The following is a 22,621-nucleotide window of genomic DNA, read 5'->3' as shown; positions in this document are numbered from 1 at the left end:
CATGATAAGGGAAGAAAATATTGAAGTAATCAAAGATTTCATTTTACTTGGATCCACAATCAACACCCATGGAAGCAGCAGTCAAGAAATCAAATGATGCATTGCATTGGGCAAATCTGCTGCAAAAGACCTCTTTAAAGTGTTGAAAAGCAAAGATGTCACCTTGAAGACTAATGTGCACCTGACCCTAAGCCATAGTATTTTCAATTGCCTCATGTGCATGCAAAAGCTGAACAATGAGTAAGGAAGACCAAAGAAGAATTGACGCCTTTGAATTATGGTGTTGGCGAAGAATATTGAATATACCATGGACTTCCAAAAGAACGAACAAATATGTCTGGGAAGAAGTACAGCCGGAATGCTCCTTAGAAGCAAGGATGGCGAGACTTCGTCTCACATAATTTGGACTTGTTATCAGGAGGGACTGGTCCCTGGAAAAGGACATCATGCTTGGTAAAGTAGAGGGTCAGTGAAAAAGAGGAAGACCCTCAAGAGATAGATTGACACAGTGACTGCAACAATGGGCTCAAAAATAGCAACTGCGAGGATGGAGCAGAACTGGGCTTTGTTTCGTTCAACATCACCAACAACAACAATAGACCTGGGGTAAACCCAAGCACCGTTAACTCACCTAATGACCAAGCTACCTAATTAAATGTGATTTAAAAAGAAAAAAGAAAAACGAGAAACAAATTAGCAGTTTAAGTACTGAGGGGACTGTGATTAGTCTCTGTCGCTGGTTAACTCATAAAATCCTAGACTGTCATCACTGAAACAACCTAAGACTCTTGGACCATCTTACGGATGGGGTGAATGAGACCAAGAAAAAGGGAAATGGCAGGCTTAAATTCCTTGATCAAAGGATGAGAGTTGAGACTTGAGCTCAGAATGCCAAACTCGCAGTCCACTCTTCTTAACTCCTACTATTTGCGGCTTAATGTCCAGTCAACACATAAGGATAGAGAGAATGTGTGCCTGCAATTATTCTCAAGGTCATTAGAAGGAAGATGACTTCACTACTGCTCCCCTCCCCACACCTTCTCCATTTATTCCCTGGAAGTGTCTTGCTGCTATGAGTCTCACCCAGGACTTGGTGCCCCACGGCTGAACCCTGGCTCCAAGCATACTCCCTGATTCATTCATTTAACTCATATTTGCTGATTACCTACTCTCCTTAAGTGCCTGCTGTGAAGGATGTTTCAACCCACAAGTCCAAGGGCAAAGCAAGGGCAGAAATAGGAGAGCAAAGAACAAGGTCAATAGCCAGGAAGATCAGAAACTGGATAAAATTCAGTGGGTTGAGGAAGTGGTTCCAAACTAAATCTGGAAGGGTGACTGTGGTCTGAAACTGCCCTCATACACAGTGGTTAGTTTGTGTCCTGGAGCAGATGGTGGAGTTCAAAGAAGGCAACAGGCCAGCCATAATGTCTTGTTCATGAGACGCTGTAGACTTGTGCAGTGCACAGGTGTGTGGATATAACAATAAGCTTGAAAAATGAAAAATTTAGCATAGCTTGTTTATGGTCTCATTCTCTTTTCAGTGACGCTACAGAAAACACTTCTTAAAATTGTGTTTGTGATTATTTCACCCTGATAATGGGGAAAATAAGTCATACCAAATGTGTCTTGGTTTAAAATGTCCTGGTCAGAGAGATCTGGCCACCAAAGCTTGGATTCCTCATAATATTAACTCAGTCTCTCTATGCAATATAAAGTGGCTGAGCCAACAATAAGTAAATGCCCACTTCTCTGAGCACATCTTAGGCATAAATAGGCCAATAAGAAAGAGGTCTCTGTCTCTTGCTTTACTATCTCAGGTGAGATGGACCAATGAGGAGTAGGAGGGGTATGGACCCTGTTAGAATCATAATCACAAAGTGAGGGGTAGCTTTCCCCCAAACAAAGAGGATGCTAAGCAGACTGAATAATAGGTATCCTCTACACCAGCAGTTTCAGCATCACCTGGGAGGTTGTTAGAAATTCAAAATTCTTCTCAGATCTACTGAATAAGAATTTTCACTTCATTAAGATCCCCTGTTTATTCTATTGTACATTGAAATCTGAGAAGCCCTGGTCCACAGCATTAATATAATAACAATAATAATAGCAACTAATATTGACCCAGTGCTTATTGGTGCTTGGCACGTTGCTAAGTGATTTACATGCTGTGAAATGGGTTCACCTAAATGTCAGAAAGCTAGAGGCAGAGAAACTGCTCAGGGACCCCTGAGAGCTGATTTTGTGTTTAAAGCCAAGTGTGAGAATATGTTATGTCATTCTAGCCTGAGGATCAGAAAAGTCCAGATGTCTCTAAACATTTCTTTAAATGAGCAAGTTTAGTGTGTAGACTATTTGAGTCAGTTCTTTGGGAATGATGACATAAACTCCAAAAATAAAAGAACTGTGATTCAACATAATGTTGAAAGTTCTGTCCAATGCAATAAGACAAGAAAAGAAAAGGAATACAGATCAGAAAGGAAGAAATAAAACTTATAGCTGTCCCAATTTGCAGATGGGATGTAGTCTATGTAGATAATCCCAAGGAATCTAGGGGGAAAAAAAAACAAACTCCTAGAACTAATAAGTGAGTTCAGCAAGGTTGCAGGATGCAAGATCAACACACAAAAATATAATACTATGGAACAGAACAAAATAAAGCTTCTGAAATCTGACTGGACTCCACCTTAAATGGGACTCTAGAGTTCTTGGAAAAGAATACTTGCTCCTCTCCTCTCTGTGCTTACTGCACTTCCTCTAAGATTTCATATGCTTTGGGAAATAAATCAGGAACTTCATCTAATCTCACATTGAACATAGCTAGGTGAGTGGTCTTTTCCCACACTCCGCAGCCCTCCTAAGAATGCCGCAGTCTTGTTTGATTCTTACAACACTTTGAGATATAGGTACTGTTATCATACCAAGTTTTCAGGTAAGTAAACTGAGGTGTATGAAAAGTAAGTGGGTTGTCCAAGGTTACACAGCTACTAGGAGTCATAGTCAGGATTCTAACCCACCTCTACTCCAGAGTCTGTGCTCCTAACTACCTGGCAAAGTTTTAGTCAACCTGTTTTTCACAGAGACATAAAAAGAAGTTTTAATTAAACTATGTTTCCAAGTTCCCCTGGGTTTTTGAAACTTTAATGGAAAAGAGAGTTACAACAAGATCTGCCTCATAAAGGCTACTCTTTAAAAAATAAAAATGATGAAATACCAGATGCCCCCCCCCCCACTTAAAAAAAGGAAATGTACCACTGTGTGTTGCTGAGAAAATTGAATCTTGGAATATTAGAGCTGGAAGACCCTCCACGGTCATTAACTCTGTTTCAATTTACAAACAGGGAAACAGGCCAGAAAAAGGCAGATCAGCCTATAGCTAATAACCCCCCATTCCCAGTACAGTGCTCTTTCTGTGCATACTTCCCATATGCATGCCAAAAGGTAAGTCACCACTAGATTGGCAATCTGTGTACTCAAGCATCAGTTCCTGGAATAGTGTGTCATAATAGCCTAAAAGCTCTTCCATATGTTCAGTTGAAATTCTGCTTTCCTCTAACTCTCCCCCATCAGTCCTGGTTTGACTCTCTGGAGGCATATTCAGACATTCTTCAGACATTCCAATTTTAAAGCCAGGAAAATATCTGTGTTTGAGATATAAATTCAGCTGTCTTATGTCTCCCATGTGATCATTTCTTCATAACTTCTGCAACTTTAATTTATGCTGCAAAATGGCAGTTTATGCTGTCTGCTTTTCTATGGCCCATCTGATGCTTTCATGGTCTCAAGTGATCATTGTAATGCAATCTGACCCAGTTGGCCTTTGAGCAAGACAGACTAGACAATCAGCTATTTCCAGTAGGTACAATACACTCGCAGTGCCCCCAAGCAACACTTTCCAAAATTACAAAGTGAACAAAGCTCTAGATCCCTGAAATGCAGTATTTACTTGCAAAAGAGAAGGATGCTTATAGGGACTGGCCCTGCTTTTACACAAGCTCACTTTCCATTGCCTTCTGCACTTAATCTGCAGACCAAAGCCATATGAGGTATGTCTTAGTTATCTAGTGCTGCTGTGACAGAAATACCACTAATTGTATGGCTTTAACAAACAAATTTATTCTCTCACAGTTTAGGAGGCTAGAAGTCTGAATTCAGGGTGCCAACTCTAGGGGAAGGCTTGGTCTGTATGTCAGCTCTAGCAGAAGGTCCTTGTCTCCTTTTAACATCTGTGGACCTGGCTTTCCTTGAAAATCTCCATATGTCTTTGCATCAGTCTTCCCCTGGGTCTAGGAGGTTCTCAGGGAAGCGACCCTGGGTCCAAAGGATGCACTTTGCTCCTGGCTCTTCTTTCTTGGTGGTAGGAGATCCCTCTCTCTCTCTGCAAGCTTCTCTCTCCTTTTATCTCTTGTAAGATAAAAGATGATGCAGGCAACACCCCAGGGAAACTCCCCTTACATACAATCAAGGCTGTGACCTGAGTAAGGATGTTGCATCCCACCCTAATCCTCATTAACATGACCTAAACCTATTTCATTAACATAACAGACAGCTCCCTCCCAAATGGGACCATAATCACAGGCATAAAGGCTAGGATTTACAACACATCACAAAATGAAGGATAATCAAATCACAAAATGGAGGACAACGACACAGTACTGGGAATCATGGCCTACCCAAGTCAACAAGTATTTTTGGAGGACACAATTCAATCCATGACAAGGTAACTTAACAAGTTAAACTTCTGCCTTAATGGGTGCATGTATGGAGCTTTAGCGGTCTGCAATCATGTTAGAAATTTGCCTCATTGCCATTCAAGGCAACCTTACTACCTCATTTGGATATAGAATCCAGAATCTCTGAGTGGAAGAGAACAAAGAAGGCATCATCCAATGGAACCTCCCATCCAATGTAGGATTTTTACCTACAGTATCTCTAGTAAGCCCTCCTCAGCTTCACACCCTCCCTTCTCTCCACATACAAGGACTTGACTGGGCAACAGAATCGAGTGAAGGCTGTAGCAAGGTGAGATCTTTCACCCTCTCAAACTGCTTCCAATTCTTCCCCTTCCTTTCTAGCCAAACTTCCAAAAGAGCAGTCCATCATTTCTTAAACTCTAGAAGCCTGGTTTCTTCCCCTGCCTTTTGACTGAAATTGTTCTCTCGAAGACTACAATGAATTCCTGAATGTGAAAGCCGAAGTTATTTTCCTATTTCTATGCTTACTCCTATTCAACTTCCCAGACACTTGTGCAACTTCCCACACTGCTGGTAATGCCTTCTTTCAGGAATCTCTTCCTTTGGTTTCTGGAATTCTCCATTCTTATGTTTTTCCTTCTATCTCCTGGCTACTTTCATGTATTCTCATTGTTTCCTCTTCCTCTCCAACTGTAAATGTGGCTATTCTCTAACATTCTCTTCTCAGTACACTCCCTTTCTCCTTGGATTCAAGAATCACTTCCATGTAGTCTCTAGTCCAGATCTTCTTCGACTGCTAACCAATGATCAGAAGTTCGAATCCACCAGCCACTCCTTGGAAACCCTACGGGTCAGTTCTACTCTGTCTTATAGGGTTGCTATGAGTCGGAATCAACTTAATCGCAATGGGTTTGTTTTTGTTTTTTGGTTTAAACTCATATGATGGCCTATTGGACATTTCTACCTGGATGTCACACTGACATCTCAAACTCAACATGTCCAAAACCATTTCATTTAAACCTTGCCTCCAAAATCTGTTAGTCTCACCCTGTTACCAATCTTAGTTAATAATACCACCATCCAGCTAGTGACTTGAGATGAAAACCTCAATCATCTGACTCTCCTTCCTTCATCTCCTACATTGCAAATGCTGCCAAGTTGAGTACACCATGTGCTCTCACTGGCAAATATTGTTATGTGTCTTGGGCAGGCTTTGGCCGTCCTTGAGTGGAACTGATTTACAGAGCCAATAGTATTACTTTCGCTTCAACCTCTCCAAGGTTGGTTTTACCTGTTCAATGTCTCTCCCATTGGTCTCCTCCATTTTATTGTTACTGCCACCACCTTAGTTTTTAAAATCTAAATTATATTCCAATAGCCTCCTAACTCATCATTCAGTCTCAAATCGCCTACCACAATTTTTTGAATAATTATCATGAGTTACCACTTTGATCTTATCACTTCTCTGCTCAAAAGTTTTCAACTACCAAGTTTTCTAGCCCAAGTGTCAGCAAAATTTTTCTGCAAAGAGCTAGATAACAAATATTTTCAGCTTTGTGGGCCACATAATCCCTGTTGCAACTACTCAACTCTGCTGTTGTAGCATGAAAGCAGCCATAGGCAATATATAAACGAATGAGCATGGCTGTGTTCTAATAAACTTTCATTTACAAAAACTAATGGCCTGCTGGATTTGGCCTGTGGGCCATGGTTTTCCAACCCCTGGTCTAGCTGGAATAAGTTCACTTCCCAGGAGTTGGCATTAAAAGTCCACCATAAATTTATAACCCTCTACTTCCCAATATAAACCCTATTTTCTAAACAAACTGTAGCTATATTTTAGTTCTCTGAATATACTTTCCCAACCCCATGCCTTTTTCCATGCTGTTCCCTCTACCTGCAATGGTCTGCCTTGCAGTCATTCTCTATCTTAAGAGGCTCTGGAATGTGGGACATAAGATGTGCTGTCTGCTTTGGAGGGCTAGAAATCAAAGCACACTAACAAAGAGACACACATCATTTGTGAAGTTCTTGAGCCAGGACTCTATAGGATGCTGACATTAAAACACAAATAATTCAGCACTGTTGATGAATGTAAAATATTGACCCTAATGATTGAGCCCATACATCACAGAAATAAAACGTGATGTGTCATGTTCAGCACTAAGTTCTACAATGTTGTCTTGAGCCTATGGGTCATGACGGGCAAAGAAGAGACACTTTGCCTTTAAGTAAAATGTAATGAATGTACACCCTTCCTATGTTATTAATTCCTTCTTTTCCAGTTATGTCTCCAATGTGCTTTCCTTTATATAGAGTGTCTTAGTCATCTAGTGCTGCTATAACAGAAATACCACAAGTGGATGGCTTTAACAAACAGAAGTTTATTCTCTCAAAGTTCAGTAGGCTAGAAGTCTGAGTTTAGGGCATCAGCCCCAGGGGAGGGCTTTCTTTGTCGGCCCTGCAGGTCTTTATCATCAATCTTCCCTGTCTAGGAGCTTCTCTGCACAGGGACCCTGGGTCCAAAAGACCTGCTTTGTTCCCGGCGCTGCTTTCTTGGTGGTATGAGGTCCCCGCTCTCTGCTTGCTTCTCTTTCCTTTTATCTCTTGTAAGATAAAAGATCGTGCAGGCAACACTTCAGGGAAACTCCCTTTACCTTGGATCAGGGATGTGACCTTAGTAAGGGTGTTACAATCCCGCCATAATCCTCTTTAACATAAAATTACAATCACAGAATGGAGGACAACCACACAATACTGGGAGTCCTGGCCTAACCAAGTTGACACACATTTTTAGGGGACACAATTCAATCCATGACATAGAGTATATTGTTATTTAGTAATACCAGAAATGTATAGAAATATGCAAAGATGATTGTGAATCACAAAAATGAAAGGCATTTTTCCTTATATACTTTCATGTGTAAATTCACCTGATGCATTTTCATAAATATTATTTATGAATGACAGCTAAGTTATCCCCACAGGACTACCAGAAGCTAAAAAATTCAGTGTGAAACTCTAGTATTACTCATTGAATATAAGATCCATTTAAAATATGCGAATTAAAAATATTTACAGTTCAGTATAATCTATTTATTTGGAAAGCAAATAACCATTGCATCCACATTTGGCACACTCTAGAAGTCCTCAAATGGTCAAACTTGCCATCAGACAGCTTTGTATTCTCTGAGTGTTTATCTCTTTATTAAATTAGGAAGAACTACCATAGCTCTTATTATCTAATTCTCCATTGAAACTTAAATATCAATACCAATTGTCAGTTTAATTTTAATAATCATTTGTGCCCCAAAGACAGATATATCCCTCAGGAAAATCCCACAGAACACAAAATAGATCTTTGTCTTAAGCAGTATGGTGACTGTTTTTAAATCTGTAAAACAAATGCTACAGTGGATTCAATCTGCTTAAATTATACTAATTTCAGTGGCACAACAAGGAAAATATGGTGCCTGTTAAATTGATTCAAATCATATAAAACCCAGGAGAACATCAGCAAGACTCTCTTCTTCAGGGTAAAATAAAAAAAAGTGGAAAGAATTTGGTAACTTATATATGGGGTCCAGAGCCAAAACTATTATGAACAAACTTTGGGAGAGAATGCAGGACTGTCTGGCAGCAAAACTGCACTGCTACCTGGAGGTTTTTGCGGATCCAGTTTTTCCAGTTAGTACTCCAAGCAGAACCCTTTTCGAGGAAGAATAGAATGGCCCAGCATAGAAATTAGGACGAGAAATCCATGAGACCTTTATCAAGCAGCCACACATTAAACGAAGCTGAGTTTCATAGGATATTTGGCAAAAAGTATCCCCAAAGCCTGCTGCTATATCTTAAAAACTCCAAAGGACATGATCCAACAACACTACTCCTGGAAATGACTTCCTTTTTTGCCTGCTGTTGGCTTAGTCTTCCATCCAAGTGTTAACTTTACACCATGCTACAGTGATTAGGAAATTTTGTGTACAGCAACGTGCTCTCATTGTCCAACATTGCTATGTGTCTTGGGCAGGCTTTGGCCATCACTGAGTGGAACGATTTACAGAGCCAAGAGTATTAGTTTTGCCTCATCCTCTTCAAGGCAGTAGATTGTGTTTACATGAAATTTTTATTTTTCTGAATTAAGGCAGTTCCTCAACTAGATGTTTCCATTTTTATCTCTGGAGTGTTCATCTTTATTTAATGCTTTAAGTAGCACTCCCTGTTTTTTAATGGTGAACAAAATTATGGGAAACATAATTAAAAGATGAGAACTTTCAAAGAATTTATCTTACTCCCTTCAAGAAAGGCATGAGGAGAAGCTACTCTTCATTTCCAAGAAGCTATGATGAGAATCAATTCTCACTTTAAAATCCCCAGACTCAGTAATCTCTTCTACATTTGTAAATTCAGAAACTGTGCAGAGATTGATAAAACAAAAATGCCAAGGAATGGTTTGGAGAACCCCTAGTAAATCCCATTCCAGCTTCTTTTGGGAGAGGGTACCATGATGGTCATCAAGGATATACAAGTAGAGGATGATAAAGCTTGGGAGAAGGTTGGAGTTGCCCCACGCTGTCATGGAGCGGGGTTGTCATGGAGATCTGTCATGCACTTAGCTCCTCTCTCCCAGAGGAGGGCACCACAGTGCTGAATGATTGGATCGCATCTTTCCTGGGAAGACTAAATAATCAGGAATTATTAAAAACTAAAAAGGAAGATGTGGAGGGCCCTTTTGCTCTTCCATTTCTGTGGTTTGTTTGGGGTTTTACTACTTGAGGAGGTTCGTTTTGAAGATGGGGACACCTTCCTGAGGGTACCATTGACCTTGGAGAGCTATGAGGGGTCAAAGCGAGGCCCAGAGAGAAGATGGTGGGGAACTGGACACCCAGGACTAGCTATAGGCTGTAAAGAAGACAGAGGGAGAAGATAAGCATGCAGTTTCCTTCCAGGATGTCATCTCAGCTCATCAGGGAAGAAAAGAAAATGGGATTTCAGTGCAAAAACACAGTTTAGGAATGAAAACATGCGGTTGTGGATTGAACTGTCTCCCCACAAAAAAATATGTTGAAGTCCTAACTCTCGGTACCTGTGAATGTGACTTTGTTTGGAAATAGGGTCTTTGAAGATGTTACCAGTGACGTTAGCATGAGGTCATACTGGAGTAGGATGGGTCCTATACCATCTAAGTGGTATTCTTATAAAAGAGAACAGACACAGAGATACACACAGAGGGAAAATGGCCATGTAAAGATGGAGTTACGCTGCTGCTGCAAGCCAAAAAACGGCCGGGGCTACCAGAACTGGAAAAGTAAGGAAGAATCTTCCTCTAGAGCCTTCAAAGAGAGCATGGCCCTGCTGACACCTTGACTTCTGACTTCTAACCTCCAGAACTATAAAACTTTGTTTCTGCAGTCCTAGGAAACTAATGCAGTGATTATATAGGGTAGGCGTCTGTATTACTTTCCAAGATCAGGATGTTGGCTGTGTTGATTCCTTCTGAGACTTTGAGGGAGAATCTGTTCCATGCCTTTCTCATAGCTTCTGGTAGCTCCAGGCATTCCTTGGTTTGAAGCTGCAGTGTCACAAGTATATCTCTTTGTGTCTCTTCTCCTCTTTTATAAGGACACCACTTAGATGGAATTAGGACCCATCCTACTCCACTATGACTGTTAACTTGACTGATAACATCTTCAGAGACCCTATTTCCAAACAAGGTCACGTTCACATGCTTAGCCAGAATGTCTTCTGCATATGCTCAGTCTCATAGGAACCTGACATCTTCAAGTGCTACATGGGGAGCACCATTAATAGGAAGTGGGAGCCTCTCCCCCATAGTCCACATCCGCACTTCAAAACCTTTACTCTAAACTGTACCCTTGTGGCCTAAAAGAGTCAGTTCTTCAATCTGGGCTCTAACCAAGAAAGGAATCAGTGCCTAGGAAGAACAGAGTACAATTCTTTTGCTGCAACAACATAATCCCAACACTAATTCAGTAACCCCTATACATAGCTATTATAGGTTTTAAAAAAGACACAGGATGGGATTTTTGAAATAACATTTTACTGACTATCAAAATAGCTGCTACTGTTACTAAACTGGTACTACTCCCACAATCCCTGGAATTTGCACACAGATTTTTTCTGTCAAAAGTTTACATTGCACCTGGTAGGTCTAAAGGCAAAGGGTTATTATGAGATTACATAGAAAACTGTTTATGATTGTTCACCAGCTCCATCTGAGGCCTTGACCAAGTTGCTTAATTTGTCCTTCAACTTCACGTGTTTAAGAAATGCTAAAAGATGTCCCTCAGACTGAAGAGAAGCTTGCAAAATATTGAGGTGGGTAAATATTACAGTTCAAATCCCTTATAGCACTCCCTATAATTTTTATCTATTTTTGTTGCCTGGTGCTTTTATCTGAATAGTCATAGATGCAAAGTTATTGCAAATCATGTTTTCAGTTGCCATAGCACTTTCTATTTTAAAGGTGTAAATGCAACTCTCTCTTTACTAAAACATTGTTCTCTAAAGGATTGGGAAATACATAATATACCTCATATCCCTGTGGGATCTGCTTGATGGGGGAATTCTAGATGGACCACGGAGAAGGGTGCTTCAAAATCTCATTGCCTTCTTTCTACTCCATCAGTCACCATTGTCATAACACTCTTTTAGGAATCATGATTAATATTTCTATAATTTGTTGGTTACATGTAGGTACTATGAAGGATGTTTGTCTGTAATTAAAAAAAAAAACATGCGCACAAATAGGGAGAGGTGAGAAACAGAATTTGGGTGCTGGTGCTTGACCTAGATTCTTCTCCTTAGTCACCTTGCCTGGACAAGGCACGATAAACTTCCAGTCTGCATCTTCCTGTCCAGCTTGGTGACAGGGCTCACACAGTTCCTCTGCTTTGAACATCCCACTGAGATCTACTAGTTGGCTAAGGAAAAGGTGTCAAGGAAGCGGAGACCCGAGAAGCCACAGATTAGTTGTCTGCTCAGTCTGCTGTGCGCAGTCTGGCTTGGACTCCCCAGGCCTCCAATCCAATGTCATGCCTCTGTGGCAGTGAATTTGGGAGTGCTCATCATCTGACTATGCCTGAGTAGGTAACTAAAGTACTTAATCCTCCCCCCTCCTTTTCTTTTCTTTCTGTCACCAAGAATGAGGAAGGTCCATTTCCCACATTCAGACACAGGGCGTTCAGGGAAGGTTTCAATTAGTCTGTGGTCTGGTTACTGTTTATGAGTGCTGGGTGAGGAAGTTGATCTCTGCAGCGGAGCATGAGAAATTCCTTGGTCCACATCAGGCCATCAGTGGTGTCTCAGAGACTCGCTCCACTTCAGCTTCCCTAACCATCCCACTTACATGCATAGTTCCCCAACAACCATGTGAAGAGGCAGAGAGATCCGAGGGGAGATTAAAGCTTTCAACCATATCCAAACCCTCTATCTCACAAACGGATATTCAAGGAACAAAAAGGTTAATGATACCATTTGACAGAACTAGACCAGTGCTGGAGCCCTGATGGCGCAGTGATTAAGAGCTCAGCTGCTCACCAAAAGGTCAGCAGTTCGAATCCACCAACCACTCCTTGTAAACCCTATGGGGCAATTCTACTCTGTCCTATAGAGTCACTATGAGTCGGAATCGACTTGACGGCAACAGGTTTGGTTTGGTTTAGACCAGTGCTGGAGATAAGTTTGCTCAGGGTTCCCTTTGAAGGCTGTGGCCACATCACAGGCATGGCTACTAGGGGAAGCACCTGCTGCCTGGGTCCTGGCTCCTCTAGCTGTAGAGAAGCTCTAGGAACTGTGTGAGAAGAGCAAGCTAGGAAGTGGATCTACAGAGGTAGCACGGCAGAGTGGAGGGGATATTGAGAGAGAGCAGAAATGGTTGGTGGAAATGTTTCCATCGTCTACTGTGGTATATTAGTTTCCAGTGGCTGCTGTAACAAATTACCACAAACTGGGTGGCTTAAAACAAAATAAATTTATTCTCTCAGAGTTCTGGAGGGCAGAAGTCCAAAATCAGGGTGTTGGCAGGGCCATGCTCCCTCTGGAGGCTCTAGAGGAGAATCCTTCCTTGCCTCTTCCAGCTTCTGGTGGCTCCTAGCATTCCTTGTCTTGTGGCTGCAAAACTGCAGTCTTTGCCCTCCACTTTCACATGGACTTCTCCTCTGTGTGTCTCAAATCTCCCTCTCCTTTCTCTTAAAGGACACTTGTCATTGAATTTAGGGCCCACCCAGATAATCCAGGATGATCTCATCTTGAGATCCTTAAATTAATTATATCTGCACAGACCCTTTTTCCAGACGAAGTCACATTCACAGATTGCAGGACATGACATATCTTTTGGGAGGCCACCATTCAACCCAGTACCTGTGGGGTTTGTGATGTGAATCCCCTCTTCAATACTTGCTCTGAAATCTTCAATAAAGAGCTGATCACTGACTACCATGTTTGGAAGTAGACTCTTTTGGAGAACAAGATGAGATGAGTCCTGCATCTGGGTTCATTCAGGGCAAAGCAAGAGATGTGGAAGTCAGGGACAAGTGAAAGTTCATATTTTGGTGGCACAGACAGACATTTAGCTCTCATGCCAATATTGGTGAAAGCATTCTTTTCATTATACATAAGAAGACCAGGTCCAGATTGAGGTGTGCATCTAAGGTGTCCCCCTGCACCTTGACTGTGACAATGGACATTACAGCAAACCCCCCTCCTTTGGCAGAGAGCCCACGCCCAACCAGGGTACGGAGGCCTGAGTTTGTATTGTACATCCCCCAGAAAATTCAGGGATCACCTTTCTGTGTGATCCGTCTGCTGGGTCTCATCTGCTAACTTTTAATGCTCTGCCCTTTGGTTTCCCTGGAAGATGATTTCGTAGACTCTCAGGGGCCAGATTGCGAAAATCTTTCTTTAAAAATCAAACATCTGGGTATTTCTAGATGTCCAACAAATGTTCTTGAAATTCCTCTGTGTTTTCAAAAATATTTTGAAACAAAATAAGAGTGGAAATGTGCCATCCCAGTCCTCTTCCCAGCACTCTGCCCCTGAGACTTATTGGTCCTGGTCCAGCTTCCCCTGCTTTGTGTTCACTCTTCTCGAGGACTTAGGGGAAAACATGCATTTGGTTTCAGTTGAGGGGCTGTCTCTCCCTAGCCCCTAGTATGGGTCTGAAATGCAGATCTCATCAAACCTATACCTTTTCTAAAGCATTTGTGTTCAACGGAATTATGGCCCCTCAAAGATGTTCATGCCTTTGGCTCCAAAACCTGTGAATATGTCAGTACACATAGCAAAAAGGATTTTGCAGCTGTGATTCAACTAAGGCTCCTGAAATGGAGAGATTATCCTGGGTTATCTGGGTGGGCCCTAAATGCAATCACAAGGGCCCTTATAAGTGAAAGAGGGAGGCAGGAGGGTCAAAGTAAATAGTAGGGATGTGAAGATGGAAGCAATGGATTGTAGTAACGTGAGGAAGGGGCCAGGAGCAAGGAATGCAGTTTCCAGAAGTATGCAAATGTAGTAGAAAAGAACAAAAGGGATGTAAGATCTGATTACTTTTCTCTAGAGACCAATGGAGTGACCCAAGCCAGAAGCAAGTTCCTCGGTGATACAACTCAAGCTGCCGCCAGCCAATGCTAAGACTGAACTCCTCTGCACCAAAGTGAAGACCTAGTCACCTGTTGCCAATTGGCAATGGTCCTCACAAGAGCAAATGTATGCCTCTATAGAAAACCAGTGAATGGTTAGACCAAAGAATGAGTGTAGTTAGCAGTGCGGGATGGTATAGAAAACTTGAGCTTCACAGTTAGAAGACCTGAGCTCCAGTCCCTACTCGGCCACTAACTAGTGTTGTTGTTGTTGTTAGGTGTCGTCGAGTAGCTTCCAACTCATCGTAACCCTATGTACAAATGAACAAAACATTGCCCCGTCTTGTGCCATCCTCACAATCATTGTTATGCTTGAGCCTATTGTTCACTGTGTCAATCCATCTCGTTGAGGGTCTTCCTCTTTTTTGCTGACCCTGTACTTTACCAAGCTTGATGTCCTTCTCCAGGGACTGCTCCCTCCTGATAACATGTCCAAAGTACATGAGACAAAGTCTAGCCATCCTTACTTCTAAGGAACATTCTGGCTGTACTTCTTCCAAAACAGATTTGTTCATTTTTCTAGCAGTCCATGTTATGTTCAGTATTCTTTGCCAGCACCATAATTCAAAGGCATCAATTCTTCTTCGACCTTCCTTACTCATTGTGTAGCTTTTGCATGCATATGAGGTGATTGAAAATACCATCTAACTAGTGCACAACCTTAAAAGTGAGATGGAGCTTCTTGTACTTTCTGTCACTCCATTGGTCACCAGGGTAAATTAGTCAGACCTGGTTGGCCAGACATTCTCCTTTTCTACCCCATTTTCGTCTTGCTGAAAGCTCCACCAATAGGTCAAAGTAGACAATTCTCCGTGATAGAAGAGGACCATTCATCAGGCAACAGTGGAAAACAGCCTTAGATGGCTACTTAACCTCCCGGAACCTTGGTTTTCTATTTATAAAATGAGAATAATATTTTATTTTGCAGGCCTTATATGAGGCTAAAATGAGAGAGTATATAAAGAGCTTTGAATCTAAATGGTGCCATTTATAGTCAGATCTTACATTTATTTATATTTCCAGCAGAGCAAGTGGATTCCTTGGACTATTTTCCATCTCAAACACGTGGAACCATCCTGACAAAAGATGTTCTTCCTGAATTCAGTAAATAAAGGGAATTGGTTGGGTAGCTATTGCCAGTAGGTAGCAAGGCAGTGGTGGCTACAATTTTACGAACAGGGAGCCACAGGAGGACAAGGTCCAATCCTCTGAGGTTGAAGCTAGTACAGATCAGCATGCTACAGAGGAGATAAGACACAAAGAGAAGAAACACCTTGCTTACAGCTTTGGGGATTCCTAAAGCATCCATCAAAAGCCCAGGCTATCTCCTGGGAGCTAGAATGTAACTAACGTGAAACTGTAACTTACTCAATTGTCTGGCAACTGGACTGTCTGAAGCAACCATGTGGCAACAGAGGGGTGAAGCCTGCTTGGAGTCAAGCCAAAAAAGCCAGAGTTGGATTGATTCCTGAGTCGACAGCCTTGCCCAAGCCCAGAGGCTCTGATTGTCAAAAAAATAATAATAAGTCTCTTCACAGCTGTGACAGCTGATGACATTCGCCATAGAGGTCATCAGGTTTCCTTTGCTCCGAGTTCATGCTCACTGATAGAAGTTTTGCTTCCTTGTGTATAGTTTCCTAAAGGGCAAAGGATGGGATTGTATTTATCCATTTAAATCGCATCTTTGCATCATATTCTATACTGTTAGGGTCTCTTCAGCAAGAATTAGTTTTCTATTTTGGGCTTCACACTTAATCCCTGAGGATTCTGACTCAAAGCTAGCTTAGTTACTATTTCTTACCATTGTTCTCCTGAACGCCTGCGTTTCCTTATCTAATAAATAGTGCCATTTAGCAATTATGTGTGGTTCATTTGTCCCCAAATAGTTTCCCTTCCCCCAAGCTGATATGCAGGAGTTCTGAATTTGTGGGAATTTGTCTGCTTTTCTGGGTCCATGTCAATCACCAAGGTGATTGATGAAGCCCTATTCTTTAGATCCTTATGAACAACGCATCACAATGTGCTAAGAGCACTCTGAACAAACGTCTTTGAATTATTAAATGTGAGTGTCATTTTCGAGTTAGGTGGGAAACAATACCCCAACCCCTATGCTGCTAGAGGCACCATGACATCAATAGAGCTTCCAAAGAGGCTGGGAAAACAAGCAGGTCTTTGTTTTCCTTTAAGCTTCCTCTAGACCCCAAGAAAGACCCTATCACTAGAAAAGGATATCATAGTTGGTAGAGGGTCAGTGAAAATGAGGGAAATCCTCAATGAGATGGATTGACACAATAGCCAAAGCAATGGACTCAAACATACCAACGATCTTGAAGATGGTACAGGACCGGGCAATGTTCTGTTCTGTTATGTACAAGGTTGCCATGAGTCAGAGCTACTCAATGGCACCTAACAAAAACAACAACAACAGACTCCAAGAAGGGAAGGATTGGTGGTTCAGTGGTAGAATTCTTGCCTTCCATGCAAGAGACCTGGGTTTGATTCCAGGCCAATCCACCTCATGCACAGCTACCCCCTGTCTGTCAGTGGAAGCTTGCATGTTACTATAATTCTGAGCAGGTTTCAGCAGAGCTTCCAGACTAAGATGGACTAGGAAGAAAGCCCTGGTGATCTACTTCTGAAAATCAGTCAATTAAAACTCTAAGGTGTGTATATTCTCAACAACAACAAAAAATAAGATAAATTATATATTTTTAAAAAAACATATGGATCACAACAGTCCAATTTGCAACTAATCATGTGGATGTTGCAGGACTGAGAAGTGTTTTGTTCTGTTCTCAATGGTGTCACCATGAGTCAGAGGAGCCAACTCAGTGGCAACTAACAACAACAGACCCCAAGAGCCAGGACAGCGGATAAGACTTAAAACTCTAACAGTCTCCTGTGAATTTGATTAATTAAGTCAGCCCCCCACTGCTTGATTCCCTATGCATTCATTGACCCAATAGAAGTCCTCAACTGGCAAGGCTGGGAACCCGGCCTGGGGCTATTGTAACCCCACCATGAAATGCCACCTGCCGAGGTTGACTCTGTCTTCAATTTTTCCCTTAACTGCCATAAAAAGAATTTAGAAGGGGATCCTGAACTCCACCAAAGGAAATGTTGAGATTTCTATAACATTAAATACAAATGTTAGAAGGGATCTCATCAGACCCCTTATTCTGTAGTCCAGAAAATTGATGTGACTTGCCCAGGGTCACTGAGATCTAACTGCAGAGCCAATACTTAACCTTCTACGTCATCACACTGCTTCCTGTGTCCAGTTAGCCTTGAAAGACCTAACCCTGAACATATTCAAGAAAAATCAAAGGAAGAAGAAACAGTGGGGGCCTGCAAGCCCTGGGACTTTTTTCAATCGCCTAAATAGGACTGGTTTAAACAGCCTTTTTTGGATGACAGTATCTTAGGGGAAAATACTCGGTCTTTCATATTGCTTCTTCATCCTTTTGATACTCTTCCTGTTGAGAAGGCACAGCTTACTTTATCTCATGGAAGGAGAGAAGAGGGACCTCAGATCTCACTGGGGTCTTCAAATTCTTCTTTGGTCTCTGCAGTGGAGTGGCTGCACACTGGTCTGGTCCTGGAACTGGTGACCACTAAGTTGTAACTGGTCCCATCTGGCCTTTTAGGTTGATGTACTCACTCCCGGAGCCCATCTGTCACAATATTAAAGGCCTTACCTGCAACCACCTCTCCAACCTGACCCTAGGCTTCTGGTGACCTTCCCATGTATAGGACACTTGGGATTTTCTGGCTCTGCTGCATACCATGTGCAGGTCGTGGAGAGTCAAGTTTACCTCTTTAGCCACCTTCTTTCATCATTCCGGTCTATCATTTCCCCACTACCCCCAGGGCTCTGAACAGGGAGTAAGGAAACACTGTCTCTGCTTTTAACTTTCCCTTGTGTAACAGGCCTCTCAACTCCAGAACTTGTGATCAAGGCTCATGTGACTCACACCAGCTTCCCCTCCCTCAGCCTCCTTTCTCTTCCCAGAATCCCCTTGGGCAGAAGGGCTGGGCTTTCTTTCCTTTCTTTTTCCCTTCTGGTAGGGACTTCCCTTATGTCATAGCCAACTTTTTTTTTTTGTGGGGCAATATAGCTAATGAGTGGGCTAGGTGGCAAAGTGGTTAAGTGCTCAGCTGTTAACCGAAAGGTCGGCGGTTTGTACCCACCAGCCACTCTGTGGGAGAAAGATGTGGCAGTCTGCTTCTATAAAGATTACAGCCTTGAAAACCCTATGGGGCAGTTCTACTCTGTCTTATAGGGTCACTATGAGTCAGAATTAAGTCAATGGCAACGAGTTTTTTTGTTGTTAGTTTGTTTTATTGGTAGCTAATGAATCAGCCTTAATAGTGGAAGGAATAATCTATACATATTATGGAAGCAACCCCACAATTGGTGTCCGCCAGGCATGGCTTTTGAGTCAGAAGCCTTGGCATGACAGGAACTAGAGATTAAGAAGGAAGGATGGACATTTGTTTCATATTCCCAACATATAATTTTTATCAGACAGATCAAAGTAGAGATGCTGTGGTTGAAGCAGGAGAATGGGCCCAGGGGATGGCCAATAAAAGTCTTCTCTCACTGGTGGCCCTAAGGTGTGCTCAGGGCCCAAGAGGGCTCCATGGAATACAGGTGGAAAAGAACCACAGTGTGGTAATCTTGAGGAAGTCCTTTTCCCTTTCTGGACTTCAAGTTCCTCAATTGCAAAATGAGGAACATGGACTAGAAAATCTGCAATCTTGTAAAATGTTCTGATTAATCAATTTTTTCAAAAAATATGCACCCAGAAAAAAAAATCTGCTTAGCACTAAAGCTCTGCTGGATGAAACAGCTTCTTTTCTGATGATTCAGGAGACACTCGGGATCTTTAGTGCCTGTGGGTCATCAATAGGAACATCAATCCTCACCATACTTGAGCGGCACAAATTTCCAACTGATTGAACGCCAGATAAATCAGCTTTTGCAGCAGTAAGGTACTTTAAATTATCTTTTATTTACTCTTTCCTGGAACTTTATTAAAAAGGAAATTGATGAGATTTACGTTTGTAGACTAATTTGCAAGTTATGCCCACAAGACTCAGTTTCATTTTCCTACCCTGGGTATTTTCTTAAGATTTACATATCTGGAATAGTTATAGTAACAAAATTAATATATTATAAAGTCTTTCTCTGAGGATGCTACATGCGAAACCCCTCTGTGGGAGAAAAAAGTAGTTGAAATTGTCTTTAATTTGAATGTTCAACAAGTAAGATCTTTTCACAATGAACATCTTATTTTTCATTTCGAGATTTTCTTTTGCTAAGGCAAAATGGAGCTACAAACTTGATTAGAAACTGTTTTTTTTTTTTTTTTTTCCCGGCTCTTGTGGGAAACGAAATAAAGACACCTGCAGGAAAATAGCAACTGAGAACCGTTTTCTCTGTAGCCAAAGTCACGCTTCATTCGCATCTGTAAAGGTCAGTCCTTTGGAAACAACAGTGCACTCTTATCTACAGTGAGGTAGCAGCTCCCCCATGAGGCCTCATCTAGAACTGTAATTTAAAAAACGATATTAATACAGATATAAGCAGAATTGTTGGTCCATGATAGCCCAGTGAATTTATCCTTTGATTCTCAGGATGCGGGTGAGTGTGGAGTGGGTGGAGGGGTGAGGGCAGCAGGTTTCAACTGAAAGCTTCTCTGGAAATATTCTCTTCTTTTTTGTGTTGAGCTACATGAAATGCTCTGATTGAAAAGAAAGCTGGATTCTGGTGAAATATTAATAAACTACTACAGATTTGAATGTTTACCGTCTACTGAACTTAAACTTAGGCCATCCATTGACTTCAGCAATGATTCCTAAAGGGGGATAGAGAGAAAAAGAAGACCGAAGGGAAAGGATGGGCGAGGAGATAGAGATGGAAAGTGAGTGACGGGAAAGGGAGAGAGGAAGGAGCAAGAAAAAAGCGGAAAGAAAGAGATGGAGAGGAGGGAAATGAGAAAGGAGAATGAGAGAGAAAAGGGGGGAAGAAAAGAGACTTGGAGATGGGTACAAAGAGAGAAAGAAGAAGGAGAGGGAAGAGTGAGGGTAAGAGAAGGGAGAAGGCAAGAGACAAAAGAGGAGGAAAAAGGAAAAAGCAGAGGCTGGATTTCCCGGGTCAGCGCCTCAGCTTTGCTCACCGGGAATTCTATTTTCTCAGTCACCCATTCTCGGAGGACCTGACTCCAGTCAGCGGAGTTAATTGACACAGCAGAAACCAAGGGACTCACGTTCTATGTAGGAAATAGCTCTCTGCTGTGTGCCCAGGGTGTGCGGCCTCGCTAGTCATATGTTAGCTGGGAAACCAAAGGTGACGTTTCCATTATGGAATTGGAGCACAGGGCCTGGCCTAGGCTAGTGGGATCAGGGCTGAAGAATTGATCATCCCCACCCCACTCCCCGAGGACACCTTGGGAGCAGCGTGTTTGTCTGTGTCCCTCAGCCAAGGCTGGCTGGAGTCACTCTGATGTATTCTTTCTTTCGGCGCTGTCTCCTTTTTCCAGCTGCATTCAGGCCCCACCCTTATGTCATGACAACACAACACGATGGTGAGGAGTTCTAAGGGTCCCTCTGGCTGAGCTGGGGACTATTCTAGCCACACGGAAAGAGACCCTGGAGACAACCTGGGTCTTCTTGTGATCCACCCAGGCCCCAGCAGCAGTGATGCCCAGGGTGGGCATCTTAGGGTGCCTTACTGCTGGCTGACCCTTCCAGGACTCATCTGTGCTTGGCTGATTTCTTTTGATACCCTCATTAGCAGGTTACGCAAATGTCCCTGGTCCATACCTAGGTTGGGCATTTTACTTAACAGGAATGCCCTTAAACCAGAACAAGGTGGGAGGGGGTGGATTTGGAGGGCCAGAGAGGGAAAGGGAGTTACTTAGAGCCTTACAGTTGGTCAGGAGCACAGTTGGGGTCTAATTTCCCAGTCCCTTGTCCATTACATAACCAATTTTGCTCGGGCCCTCCTCTAGCTACGCTCCTTCCCAAGGGGTGAAGAGCCCACAGACCCAAGAGAATGTGCCCACCTGAAGCCCATGTCCAGCCCCTTTGGTCCCCAGTCTTGGCATGCAGGACCCAACAGTTCCCTTCCCGAATGACCTCAGCCTGCTTCCAAGGCCTGCTCAGGCCTCTTTTTGAGGTCTCTCCTCCTAGAACACCAAGGCATGTGTATCTCTAGACCTAAGGGTTTGCCAAGGCATGGCCATTTGCCTGGAGAACGTGGAAGGGACTTAAATACATGAACTGGGGTGTCCATGTGCTTCTGCATGAGGTCCCCCTCCTGAAGTGGGCCAGGCTGGGAGGAGAAAGGCACTACCATCTTCTGGCACAGAACTCTCAATAGTTGGAGAATTCTAAATTGGATCCTGGCCATCAGGATTATTATAAAGGTAGATTTGTCAAGGAGGTACGATAGGCCATATTTCATTTAATAGAATGGTTTCGCTGCCTAACCACCACCATCATGGATCGCATGCCTGTTCCTGGGAAGGAGCTGTACCAGTTGGCTCTGCCCTATCATCACAGCATCCCTATCTGGCTGAAGTTGATGTCTGATGACGTGAAGGAGCAGATCTACAAACTGGCTTAAGAAGGGCCTGACTCCTTCACAAATTGATGTGTTCCTAAGAGATTCGCATGGTGTTGCACAAGTACGTTTCGTGACAGGAAATAAAATCTTGAGAATTTGTAAGTCCAAAGGACTTGCTCCTGACCTTCCTGAGGATCTCTACCATTTAACTAAGAAAGCTATTGCTGTTCGAAAGCATCTTGAGAGGAAGAGTAAGGATGAGGACGCTAAATTCCATCTGATTCTGACTGAGAGCCGAATTCACGGACTGGCTCAATATTATAAGGCAAAGAGAGTTTTCCCCCACAACTGGAAATACAAATCATCCACAGCCTCTGCCTCCATAAGGTTTCCAAGGCTGTAAATCTTTCCGGAAGCAGACTGCCACATCTTTCTCCCGAGGAGCAGCTGGTGGGTTCGAACCACTGACCTTTCAGTTAGCAGCCAAGAGCTTAACCACTGCACCACCAGGACTCCTATTGTACCTTTAGGGCACCCAATTACTTACCTGCAAAGACTCCAGTAGTGTAAGCTTGATCAGCTTCTAGATTCTGCCCTATCAACCTAATCTAAACTGCTTCCCAGAAGGAAGTCTCATAGTTCTTCTTGTCAGGAAACCATTTATGACTGGGAATGTTTTTATAATTTAGGTCAAGGGG

At 42.6% G+C, this 22,621-nt stretch overlaps 1 non-coding gene and 1 pseudogene across 1 annotated transcript; both read left to right on the top strand.

Annotated features, from left to right (window-relative positions):
- The first annotated feature begins 16,793 nt into the window (after positions 1-16,793).
- TRNAG-UCC (transfer RNA glycine (anticodon UCC)) lies at positions 16,794-16,864 on the top strand. The gene has a single exon. It is a non-coding gene; the product is annotated as a tRNA-Gly (tRNA).
- Positions 16,865-21,857: 4,993 nt separating this feature from the next.
- LOC101357643 (40S ribosomal protein S13-like) lies at positions 21,858-22,326 on the top strand (annotated as a pseudogene).
- Positions 22,327-22,621: the final 295 nt, after the last annotated feature.

The sequence above is a fragment of the Trichechus manatus genome, unplaced genomic scaffold (genome assembly GCF_000243295.1).
Source record: "Trichechus manatus latirostris isolate Lorelei unplaced genomic scaffold, TriManLat1.0 scaffold00079, whole genome shotgun sequence".
NCBI lineage: Eukaryota > Metazoa > Chordata > Mammalia > Sirenia > Trichechidae > Trichechus > Trichechus manatus.
Note: the sequence above shows the minus strand (reverse complement) of the source record. Positions and strands in the feature narration are given on the sequence as shown.